This window comes from Acinonyx jubatus, chromosome D1, assembly GCF_027475565.1.
Source record: "Acinonyx jubatus isolate Ajub_Pintada_27869175 chromosome D1, VMU_Ajub_asm_v1.0, whole genome shotgun sequence".
NCBI lineage: Eukaryota > Metazoa > Chordata > Mammalia > Carnivora > Felidae > Acinonyx > Acinonyx jubatus.
In genome coordinates, this window is record NC_069390.1 from 4671960 (window position 1) to 4684743 (window position 12784).

At 52.4% G+C, this 12784-nt stretch overlaps 1 protein-coding gene across 30 annotated transcripts in view; it reads right to left on the minus strand.

Moving 5' to 3' along the window:
• Window positions 1–9941, minus strand: part of PPP6R3 (protein phosphatase 6 regulatory subunit 3) — a 135793-nt gene extending 125852 nt beyond the window's left edge. For 28 of the 30 annotated variants that reach the window (XM_027045546.2, XM_027045545.2, XM_027045544.2 and 25 more), the window contains exon 1: window positions 9797–9941. The gene's annotated coding sequence lies outside the window, so the exon portion shown is untranslated. Of the gene's footprint in view, window positions 1–9228; window positions 9440–9796 lie in introns of those variants that run through there. The other 2 variants (XM_053202815.1, XM_053202813.1) reach the window with 2 other exon arrangements.
• Window positions 9942–12784: the final 2843 nt, after the last annotated feature.

Here is a 12784-nt window from a genome sequence, read left to right on the forward strand (position 1 = left end):
GACCAACATTTCCGTCCTCAGCCCAGACCTCTCCCCCCAAGTGCAGACAGCCGAACCCTGCACGTGTCCGGCTGGCCCTCTAAAAGCTCCACAAACTTAGCAGGTCCGAGCTCTCCCCGGCCTTTGGTAAGATGTCCGCACCCTGCACCTCCCGCGGTCTTCCCGTTTTTCACAGGTGACAACCCCCACGGCCAGCAGAGCCCCGCACCCTTCACTCTGCTCCCACGCTCCCATTCCATCTGCCCACAAACCCCGTCAGCTCTACCTTCAAGAGGCATCCAGAACGCACCCACTTCTCACGGCCACCCAGTGCCCCTCAGTCCCAGCTGCCACTACTGCTGACGGGTCCTGTGGCAGCACAGGGGCAGCTGTTCTCACAGCTTCGGGGGACTCTCCGAAAACATAAGTCAGGCCTCGTGCCACACTTCTGCTCCAAACACTATGGGGACCTCCCATCTCATTCGGAGGAAAAGATAAAATCGTAATGCTGGCCCGTGTGACTGGCTCGCAACCAGCACCTCTGCCCCTCTCCCCCGGGCTCTCCCTCCAGCCAGCGGGCCTCCCCAGTGTCCCTTCAACACAGCAGGCACGACCCTTCTTCGTGCCCCCAGCTGACTCTCTGCCTGTAAGGCTCCTCCAAGCCCCGGCCCCAGGGCTCCCTCACCTCCTTCTCAAGGAGGTCCACCCTGACCCCCTTTCAATCTTCAAACAGCCCCCACCATCCCACCTCCCCGCTTTACTTTCCTCCCTACGATATCACTCACCATATCACTGCCGCAGCTTTGACCTACCTGTTAACTATCTTTGCCCAATGAATTGTAAGCTCCATGAGGACAGAGACTTTTGTCCGCTTTACTCATGCCAGCGCACCCAGCATCAGAACATAGGTCTTAGCGCCTAAGACAGAGTAAGTACTCAAACATCTGAATGAAGGAATCTCACAACACATTGTGGGGGAAGGGGGAAGTCACAGAACAAAATGATTCAATTCCTGTACTTTAAAGATTGCAAAAAATTAAGTTACATTATACAAGGATACATTCACATATGGCAACACCACAAAGAAAATGATACATGTAGGGTAGTGCTTGCCCTCCTGAGTCAGAAGAAAAGGGGGTCAGAGAAAGACCTAGAGAGAGCCACAGGTACTGGCAACATTCTATTCCTTAAGCTGGTTACTGGCTACACAGTTGCTGGTTTTAACATTTACCATCTACACACCCTGCTCCACTCTCTCTGAATTGATGATCTCATAAAAAATTAAAATACAAAAGCAGGTTAGAGCAGGACAGCCCACCACCTGTCTCTCGTGAGGTTTTAGCTTTTGGAATAGTTTTATTATTTTTTCACTAGCATATAATTGACAAACAATATTATCCTAGTTTGAAACGTACAACATAGTGATTTGGTATTTACACACTCCACACTGTTTTTGTAAATAATGTTCCACTGGAAGACAGCCAGCCTCATTTGTTTACATGTTGTGTATGGCTGCTTTCACGCCACAACAACAGAGCTGAGTAGTTACAGAGACTCTACACCCCGCAAAGCCTAACATACTTACTAACTGGTCCTCTACAGAGAAGAGGTGTCTGGTTGCGATGCGGAATGTGTAAAGAAATTAAGTGCAAAATAAAGAAAGATCCAATCGTATGTTAAAACACATCGATCCCTCAAGGCCTGTGTGATTTTCTTCAAGAACACAGTACGCCGAAAAATACAGTTCTACGAAACAGAGGACACTCTAAAGCAAACGGAGTTACCTTTACAGTGTCGCAAGTGCCAGAGGGATTTTAAAGACCGTTTTAGAGAGCAAGGTACAAAACCTCAAATATATGATCTCTACTCCCATCAAAGAAATGTGATCACATTTACCTAAGCATATATAATATAATCCAGATTTGAAAAAAAACATGCATATCAACACTAACGCCGTAAGCCCTCCTCATCCGTATCACTATCACCCAGGACCACCCCAGAGCAGTTCGTCGGACCTCAAAGTCCTCTAAGATCCCTTAAAATTCCATTTTACCTCTTTAGAGCATTCACTACACCTTATATTAGAGACATTTCTGTACTTACTTCTACCATTATGAAGAAGATTGAGAACAGTAATACCAATAAAAATACTACTCTGTTCTAACCATTGTGCAAATGAGTTTCTATTTAATATTCATGTCACAGATAAGGAAACTAAGGAACAAAGATGTCGTCGGATATTAGGGTTACACAGCTGGGAAGACTTTGGGAGCCAGAACTCAAAGCCAGCTATTTTAGGTCCTCGCATACTCTTGACCTCCATGATATACTCTGAATTGGGGAAAGAGAACAGTGTTCATCTGTGAAACCCCCTTATTTAAAATACTATGCCATGACAGGCGCCAAATGCATAGTTGTTGAATTCATGTAAGGGTGTAATAAATTGAGGACGAGAGGTCTACAATGGGAAGGGCATGTTTTAACCAGAAGGGACAGGGTCTTGGCAAGCAGGCACCAGAGGCAGGCGAGACATGCCCCATGCCCGCTGTCCAGAGGCAACGGAAAACCGTTGTATCTCCAGGGAGACACTATCCCCTCGTCTACTACAATGACAGAAAACTGACAAGTACTACCACCAAAAGGAAACAATTCAGAAATTAAGCATTTATTCTTAATTCTCAGTGAGATCCAGTTGTGATGTCACTCTTGAAACAAATGACACTAGAAACTGTGGTCTAGTGGGGCCACCAAAACCCGAAGGCATCACCCAGGAACAGAGAGATCTGTCTGCTGCCTATGGGTCCATTCTCCAGCATGGCCTACACTTTTCTCTAAGAATCAATGACCTCGAAGGTTTGGTCCAGCTCCAAAACCATGACTTTCAAGAAAGGAAACCCCAAACAGCCAATCCAGTCAGTCTTTTCAATGTTCCTCCTGCCACTGCCCCCATCTAGAGACAGAAAGCCCAAATCTCACCAAGGCCCAGCCAATGCATACGGACCACCAGGCCACCACGGAGCGTGACTTAGCGGGGAGTGTAGCACGCCCGCCTTACTTGCCCCGATCAGGGTCTCGGGGTGCCTCGCAGGCTCACCCAAGCTTTCCTTTCTCTTCCTGCCAAAGTGCGTCTCTGGTGCCAGCACTGCTGTTCAGATTTGTATCCAGGTACGGGCACTCCAGGCTCCAACCAGCAATCTGAAGAGCGTTCTCCAAATCTGACTCGACATTCACTCACACTCTTACTTCTGCAGCCTTTGTGTTCTACTCTCTAACTCCAAAATAAGAATCTGTAATTCATCTTTCCTTTGGGTTACCAGATTTCATGGCAGTCAACCTCTGGGGCACACAAGCCATTCAAGTCAATATGTATTCCCACCGAAAGAAATACCACCCTAGTCTTCTCCAAAGTCACCAAGAAGTACAAAACCAATCAGAGCTTCTTTATATTAGTAAGAAGATGTTCAGAACCAATCAAACTTCATCTGTATAAATTCACAGATGACTGTGTAGTCTTCACTAATACTTATTACAAAGCAGGTCAACACTAGCCAGCTGTGAGTGACGAGTAGTAAAACACTTCTGCTCAGAGCTAAGCCCAGACTGCTAAGTCCAGGACATGAAATTGTCCCCATTAAGGTGAGAAGTCCTTCAACTACTACCGAGGTTCCTCCTACTTGCTTCTTCACGAGCTGATCTTCCTGGTATCCAGAAGTCAGTCCGCAATCATTTAAGCCCTGAAATAAACTGGGTATTGATCCGACTAGTAACTATCAACCCTCTCCAAGTAAAGAAAAATAAATGGGGAGGGAGAAAGGAAGAAAGGGGTTTTCCGTGGCAACTAAATCTAAGCCAAAGTCAAAGGCCACAGAAACAAACCTCTAGTCAGCCTAGACCCAACTGCAGCAGGAAAAACAAAAAAAAAAACACTCCCATTAGAGACACGATCAATTTCAAGGATGCTCAAGATGTTCATTCAGTGAGAACCTACACAGAGCCTCTGATCAGTACGGGAGCAGTCTGTGTTTCCAGTTTGACCAACAACCATCATCTATGGAGCAAAACCCAATACAGACCGATCCTATTCGCCATTACAAAACAGCTTCGCCAGCACAGAAACGGCACTGCTGTCTAAGACACACCAACCCAAGAAGCAAGGCAAAGTAACCACTTAATACACATAAGAAACAAAGGTGTAACTATTTTCTTAAGTAGCAAGAGACTTCTGGCAAATTCAACCCCCAAGGAGCAAAACCTAAGCTCTTTCTGCCCAGGCTTGTAGGGCCTCCCTAAGGAGCCTACTTACCTACACCGTGGACAATTCTAACCAGCTTTGTTACCTGGCCTCCCAGCCAAAACTGCACCCCTTTTATAATTGCTACCTCTCCCTCCAGAGTGCAAGTCCTTAAGTGCCTGTTCGTGAGTGAGTCCCTAATACGGCTCCTGGCAGAGTAAGGATTCAATTACTCTATTTGCTGATCAAATAAATGAAGATTAGAAGAAGTGGATGGGGGAGGGGTCGTTCGTCCTTCTCAACAACAGCCATAAGCTGATTTCAGGATGAAAGATTACAAAGTGCCACCATGATCTTCTTTCTCCCTTTTAGATGCCCAGATACTAACATTCAATTGCTGGAAATCTGTAGTTTTTAAACCAGTATTCTTCCATTCAACAAACAAGACGATCCAAATTGTAAGTATGTGTAAGAAAAGGATCTCTGCCCTTCCGCTAACGCACCTCTTCCCGCTCCCCAACTCCACCGCCCCCCCACCCCGTCAGGAAGAGAAACACTCCCCCATTTGGGTCAGAGTCCAGAGCACAGAGGAGCCTCCCTTCCTAGCAGGCAAGGGTCTCTGTGTTAAAATGTTACGCATGGAGTATGCCTCTCTCTTGTCCTAAAAAGGCAGAACTGGCAAAGAGATCCAGGGCTAACTCTCTGCAAACAGGCCTTCATTACAAAAGGGAAAAAAAAAAAAATCCAAGAAGATAATGATGAAGCTTGCATCTAAAAACAGAACTGACAACTGACTGACAGGATGGGAGCAAAGGATATAAAACTCAAAAATCACGTTCTAGGAGTAGGAGCAAACAGCCCTAAACACCTGAGAGCTGCACCACACAGTGATGTATTCTGACGAGGTAAAGGAAAAGTTTCTAAATTATATCATAAAATCTATTCACTTAAAATTTCTTTTTGAGTTCAGTCTTCGGGGACGCCTGGGTGGCTCAGTCGATTAAGTGTCTGACTTCAGCTCAGGTCATGATCTCGCGGTCCGTGGGTTCGAGCCCCGCGTCGGGCTCTGTGCTGACAGCTCAGGGCCTGGAGCTGCTTCCAATTCTGGGTCTCCCTCTCTCTCTGCCCCTCCCCTGCTCGCGTGCTCGCTCCCTCTCTCTCTCAAAAAAATAAGTAAATATTAAAGTCCAGTCTTGAGGCACCTGAAAATAGTGTGTGTACACCGACTATCCCCACTACTAAGCGATCTCCTAGGTAGGATCTAGGTGCCACAAAGACAGAGCTCACAGGTCACCGGAAGGATTCCTTGGCCAACAAGTGGTCATTACTGTCTGTGGTCTTGAGCAGTGGTTCCAACACCTAGCTACACTTCATTATTACCTGGGGAGCATTCTAAAAATATATTCTTGGGGCCCCTGGGTGGCTCAGTCAGTTGAGCATCTGACTCTTGATTTCGGCTCAGGTCATGATCTCATGGTTCATAGGATCAAGCCGTGAGTCGGGATCCATGCTAACAGCAAGGAGCCTGCTTGGGATTCTCTTCCTCCGCCGCTTCTCTGGCCCCTCCTGGCTCATTCTCATTCTCTCTCTGTCTCTCTCAAAATAAATAAATAAAACTTTAAAAAATATATTCTCAATACCACCACAAATTTCCAGAGGTGGGGTCCATCATCCTTGGTCTTAAAAATGTCCCAGGGGCACCTGGGTGGCTCAGCTGGTTAGGTGATCAACTCCTGATTTCAGCTCAGGTCATGATCTTGTGGTTTGTGGGATTCTCCCTCCCTCTCTCCTGCCCCCCCTTCCCTGCTCACATACACACAGTCTCTCTCTCTCAAAATAAAGAAACATTAAAAAACAACAACAACAAAAAGTCCTAAGTGATTCTAATGCGTGCCAGTCTAGCATCTATCTACAACAGACTGTCTCAACTTCTACAACTATTAATTTTTGGGGCTGGGTAATTTTAGGGTGCTATCTTGTGCATTACAGACCGTTTAGCAGCATCCCCGGCCTCTTATCTTCTAGAAGCCAAATTGCACATTGCCCACTCCCACAGGCAGGACGTGCAAAAATGTCTCCAGACATTGCCAGATGTTTCTTTAGGGGCAAAACTGCTTCCCAACCATGAAACACATACCTAGAGCAAATCAAAAACCAGTTACTTGAGATTCTCTTAAGGAAAAAGAAGAAATAAAACAGATGCTTAAAGCCAAGAGTCCAGGTTTATTTTTTTCAGTCCATCTCACCTAAGAAAAGTAGCTAACACACTACTCAGCCCACACAAGGACTCAGATCTTGACTTATGAGGACCAAACCACAGCTTCTTATGCTTTTTATGAAATAAACTCAAGGCTGAGTTTTAGGTAAGTAGATAATTAGAAGAACTCCATTGCCAATACCATGTATTCTTCTTAGGGGTAATAAAACATTATAAAATTTGGACCAACATATACTGAAGCTGCCTCTCAACTGCCCAAAATATGAAATTTCAAGAAAGAAGTTCACAACGGCAACAAACTAAACACCGATCCTGCCAAATACTGTTTTGTTTTTTCTTAAATTTTTTTTTTGTAACATTTACTTACTTTTGAGAGACAGACAGAGACAGAGCATAAGTGGGGGAGGGGCAGAGAGAGAGGGAGACACAGAATCCGAAGCAGGCTGCAGGCTCTGAGCTGTCAGCACAGAATCTGACGCGGGGCTCGAACCCATGAACCACGAGATCATGACCCAAGCTGAAGTCGGACGCTCATCCGACTGAGCCACCCAGGCGCCCCAGTGACAAATACTGTTTTAAGAAAGAGGTTTTGTATACTAACTGGAATTTAAAACTTGAAAGAAAAAAAAAAAAAGAGAGAGAGATTTTTGCCTGTGATAAGCACAATGCCTTTGCACCAAAGCAATGCAAAATTTACCTTAAAGGAGCGAATGTCACTCTGTCAAATCTTACCACCATTCATTTTCTGTCCAGCTGTGGTCTGATTCTCAAATTCTCAAGTAGTTAATTCAAACCAGCAAGTTTTTGTTTTGTTTTGCATACTTCACACAAAAGCTAAAGTTTTCTAATCCAAAACCCTGTTCTCAAGTTACCCCAGGCGAGATGCCCACCTCTACTTAAAAGTGCACAGGGGAGGGGCGCCTGGGTGGCTCAGTCGGTTAAGCATCCGACTTCGGCCCAGGTCATGATCTCACGGTTTGTGAGTTCGAGCCCCGCGTCGGGCTCTGTGCTGACAGCTTGGCGCCTGGAGCCTGGAGCCTGCTTCGGAGTCTGTGTCTCCCTCTCTCTCTCTGCACCTCCCCAGCTCATGCTCACTCTCTGTCTCTGTCAAAAATAAATAAACTTAAAAAAAAATTAAAAAATAAAAAATAAAAAAAGTGCACAGGGGCACCCGGGTGGCTCAGTCGGTTAAGCATCGGACTTCGGCTCGGGTCATGATCTCGCGGTCCGTGAGTTCGAGCCCGTGTCGGGCTCTGTGCCGACAGCTCGGAGCCTGGAGCCTGCTTCAGATTCTGTGTCTCCTTCTCTCTGCCCCTCCCCTGCTCATGCTCTGTCTCTCTCTGTCTCAAAAATAAATAAAGTAAAAAAAAAAGTGCACAGAAACACTGCCCCAGCGCAAGCGAAGCAAGCCAGGTCCCAAGCCAGGTAACACCGAGGGAAGGGCACCACGGTTCCGAGTACCAGGGATTAAGAGACTGTGAGTATGTGTGTGACCCAGCGGATGGCATTCTGTTATTAGAGGCTCCAGACCCCCAAATCAGACACACCGAAGGCAAAACACTTCCGAAGCACCTGCGGGAGGACGGTGACTTCCCAAACGAGGCTTGCTGAAGTACATCTCAACACGCAGCACCCTTGCAAACCTCGATAACCCGGAGAACACGGACGAACAGATACCGGGACCATAAAATTGGAGTTGACAGACACGGGGACCAATCGCACCGAGGGCCTCGTATCCCCAGGCAGGCAGGAAGAGAATCGGACCCGGGCTCCCGACGGGCTTTTCCTCAATTAACCGTTACCTCTCAGACAAAACACTCTGAAGCACCACCATGAGCTGATCACTTCAGGAAACACTGGTGATTTAACGAAGCTTCAGCCACCCCTCTCCCTCTCCTGGACGTTAAAATAACGTCCAGCCTCTTTTCTCCGCAAAGCTGACGGTGAAATAAATACGCAGGGCTTTCTGGAGACCGTCACCGAGGGCCAGGGCTTACACGCTCATTTGACTTCCTAATGGTAATCCAAACATTTCAACATCAAATTTAAACTGGTACCAACAGCCACTAACTGCACCAAGCTGATTCTGCGCGCCAGGCACCGTTGCTAACTCGTTCCCTCCCCACAAACTCGCGAGATGGACTATTATTATTGCCGTGTTACAGGGAAAGCAGACAAGCGGGGTAACTTGTCCAAGGTCGCAGAGCCAGCAAGTGGTGAAGCCAAGACCTCGAGCCAGGCACTCTAGCTTCGCAGTAGAGAAAAGCTGAAATCCCACCACCGCTTAGGAGACCTTCATTCGAGTGGCTGGACATCTGGAGCCCCTCTCCCACTCGCCGCCTCCCTGCAACGTGACCTTGAGGACAAAAATCAAAGTAAACTTCCCATTAGCAAAGCGGGACGATATCCACGCCGACGGGTGCTGTGGGGACGAAAGGAAACCACCACGGAAGAAGCAAAACATAAACAAAGCTCTAGCCGACCCGCCAGAAAGCGTTAAGAAGGACCGGGAACGCCACGGGAAGCACGGAGGCTGAAGCGTCAGGGCACAGGGATGCTCGCAAGGGCTCATTCCGCGCCCTTACGACCGAAAAGTCCGAGTTGAGATGGGAGCGAGCGGCACCCGGGAGGAAAGCCCTCCGAGCCCGCAGCGGATGGGCTGCTTTAAGAGGGAGGTACTTCCAGCCACACGAAGGACCACCCCCCTCGCTCATATTCGCCGGGGAGGCGTTCGTGACCAGGTCTACCTCCGAGTCACAACACGGGAGTTAAAAAGCCGCTCGGAAGGCTATTTACATACTGCGAGCCGGCTTCTGCGTGTCCCGATGACTCTGCGGCCGAAGAGCCCAAACCCACAGAACTTGTTTCCCGCAGAACGGAGCCCAACAATGGCCTTCGAGAGTCTGCGGTGAGCTGCCGCCTCAACTTGACACGCTCGCGGGCCCGCGCCCAGAGAAGTTGTCCGGGGCGGGCCGGAGCCGAGCGGGGCCCGGCCGGGTTAGGGGCGCGCCCCGCCCGCCGCCGCCGCCGCCGCCGCGCAAGGCCGCGGACGCCAACCCGGGCGCAAAGTTCGCCGCCGGCCCGCGGCCCGCCCCGGCGCCGCCAGGCCCCCGCGGGCCGCGGCGGGCGAGCAGGCGGCTGACAGGCGCGGGCGGGGACGGGCCGCGGAGCCCGGGCGCCGCGCCTCCCCGGCCGCCGAGCGGCGAATTCCGGGGGGGAGGGGAGGGGGCCGGGACGCTCCCTCCCCGCGCCGCCGAGGCCGGGCGGAGGGGGCCTCGCCGTCGCCGCCCGCGCGCGCGCGCCCGCCGCGCCCCCCGCGCCCCCCGCGCCGCGGCCCGCTCCGCCGCCCCCACCCCCACCCGCATTACCTGGAGGTGCCCGCGACCCGCCGCTAGTCGCGCTCAGGCGGGAAACGCGCTCACCGACACCATCAGCGAAGCGCCCAAAATGGCGGACGTATCAAGCAGGCCTTGAGTTCCCCCCGCCCTCCCTCCGGCCGCCTCGCAGCCAATCGCGACCCTATCTCCGCCCCCAGGTCCGCGCTCATTGGCCTTCCTCTCCCGCCCCCTACAGCCTATTGGATCGCCCGGCGGCCCGGTTGCGCCTACGCCGATTGGCTCACGGGCCCCGTCAGTCAAGCGCGAGGGGAGCATTCTTTTCCCATGGACTTGACGGATCCGGAACCTCTAGGACCCCGGAGTCTGGAGAAACAAATCAGAAACCGGGAGAAACCTGGCCGGGTCCCCCTACGCCGTAGCAACAGCAGGGCCTCCGCTTGACGGACGCTGCGGACCACCAATCCGATGGCCAATGCTTTTTAAAACTAAACTCAGCCAAACCAATCCTGGCCATGGAGTTGGGAGCAGTAAGGGAACCAATGAGGTAGCGAGAGCCGCGGGCAGGCGGGCTGGAGGGTCAGGAGCCGACCGTGATGACGTGAGCCACAATACGTCCCCGCAGTGGAGGGCGCCTCGAGCTGGGGAATTAGCTCAAATGGTAGAGCGCTCGCTTAGCATGTGAGAGGTAGCGGGATCGATGCCCGCATTCTCCACAGCTGCATTTTATAGGGAGGTGAGGTGGGGTGGGGTCGTCCGTTCTCGGCGCCTTCCTCGCTCAAGTGGTGGCCGGGCCGGGAGTTGGGCTCAAGGTGAGGGGATGGCTGCTTCCACCCCCGGCGTCCCAGGGGTCTGTGACCCTAGCTGTGTGCGTCCACACCCGCGGGAGTGAAGTCCGCGGTGGGGGGGCGTCCCTTTTGTCTTACAGAAGGATTTACACTGGAGCCTCTTCCAAAATGCTCGCCCAGGCCCCCCATCCACTGCTCGGCCTCCCCGGCAGGGAGGGGCCGGGACACATTAGAGTAGCCCACCTTGGCCCATCTTAGACACCTTCTAATAACCCGTCTGGCTTCTCAGTAGGTGCGGAGCTCTGTCTAGAGTCACGAGTAAATCGACAGGAGGGCGGAAGTTGGCGGCAGGGCTGAGCAGCGCAGGCGAGGTGAGGGTGGTGTGGAACCCAGCCCGAAGCCGGCAGAACGCGAGCGCGCGCGTTCGCGAGGCTGCCCCGGGGGTAGTGCTGGCCTCTCGTGGGCAGCTCTCCGGTGAGCACTGTTCTGTGCCCAGCCTGCACGGGTGCGTGGGGAGCAGGGGGTCCTGGCTCTGGCGGTCTGTGGGGGACGGTCAGACACCCCTTGTAACACAGGCCGCAGAGTGGCGGGAGCTCCTGGGGAGCAGGTGGCATTTCAGCCCCCGAAAACAGGGGGTGTTTTCTCCCGGGTGGCCGGGAGAGAGACCAGAGACCCCAGGGCGGAGCTTTGGAGCGCTGGGGAGGCAGGCACGATTCGGTTGTGGTGGGAGAGGAACGTGGCAGAGAGAGGAGGTGGCCGAGGTGGCTGCACGATGCAGGGCCCTGCGGACCGTGCCACCGTGCCCAGGAAAAAACAAGAATCCCTAATGCCCAGACTTGGGTTGGGCACCAGGCCGGGCGTCATAACGGGGGCTCCACGCAGGGAGGTTGGAGTCTTTAGGGCAGCTAGCTCACTCCAGTGGTGCCAGCTTGGTCCGGGATGGCCACTCCAGCTCACGGAAGGCTGGTTTCTGTGACCTTCCCCAAGCCTCCTGAGAAAAGTGACATAATCTGGCCACTGCGGGTAGGGAGGGCAGGCCCAGGAGAGCGGCCGCCAGGTTGCCTTGCAGATAGATGCTCAGGATCTTTCTGTGCCCATACCCCCACCCTTGGCACCCACCTCAGCCGGCCCCCAGCTCCCTCCGTCTCAGGGACTCAGGCGCCCTCTGAGCCCCCATGCCACACAGGGAGAATGAAAACCAGCGGAGCTGGGTCAACCCCAGTGCCTGGAAGCTGGGCCTCTGGTGCAAACATGCCCCTCCCCCAGCCCACCGCTTCAGCAGAGCCTGACGCTGATTCTCGAAAGACGTTGCGGTGGGTGGCTCTATTACGGTACGGTATTATTGTCCCCATTTTATAGATTGGTGAACAGAAGCCCAGGAAGCATTCAGGCACCGGGTGTGGGCCGTGTTGGCTGAGTGAGCTCGGCTGGGTGATCTCACCTCTCTGACTCTCCAGTTCTCATCTGCAAAGTACAGTACTGATAATACCTACTAACCTGTGTCGGTGCCCTGAAGGGTGCTGGACGTCTAGGGAGGTAGCAGCCAAGGGCAGATACTATTCACCATTGATCCTGCTGCTCAGAGCGGCCGTGGGCCTGGCCAAAGGCCACACAGCTAGTGAGGAACGCAGTCGACGCGGTCGAGGTTGAAACCGGTTCAGGTGTGCTGGTGTGGAAGGGTAGGGAGAGGAGACATATGCAGGTAACCTGGGGTGGGGCCGGAGCAGGCCGGCCTGGCTGACAAAACTGCAGAAGGACGGTGCAGAGGATCCGGTAGGGATGACTGAGGTCTGGGCGAGGAGACTGGGAGGGACTCCTGGAGGCATTGGAACTTACAGTTTCTGCTGGGAGACTGAGGGCCGGGAAGAACTTCTGCGTTAGAAGGGGCGTGTTCAGGGCTGGCCCCACCTTGGAAAGGACGGACAGAGCAAGGGCAGCAAATCTCTGCTACAGAAGTCGCACCCGGGCCAAAGGGCCAGGCCCCAGCCGCTAGACCCAGCAGCCCCGGAAGAGGCCCCAGGGAACCCCTGGACAGGGGGGCGGCGCCTGAGATGAAGGGCTGGGCCAGGGTTGGGAGCCTGGGGAGAGCCCGGCCACACACAGAGATCCCTTTACTCACTCATCATCATTGGACTTGCCTGTACAGGCTTCAGGCTCTTTCACCCCAGACCCTGAGGAGGGTCACAGGGACATTTGCACTATAATTAAGTGAATGATGCAGTACCTCCCCCAA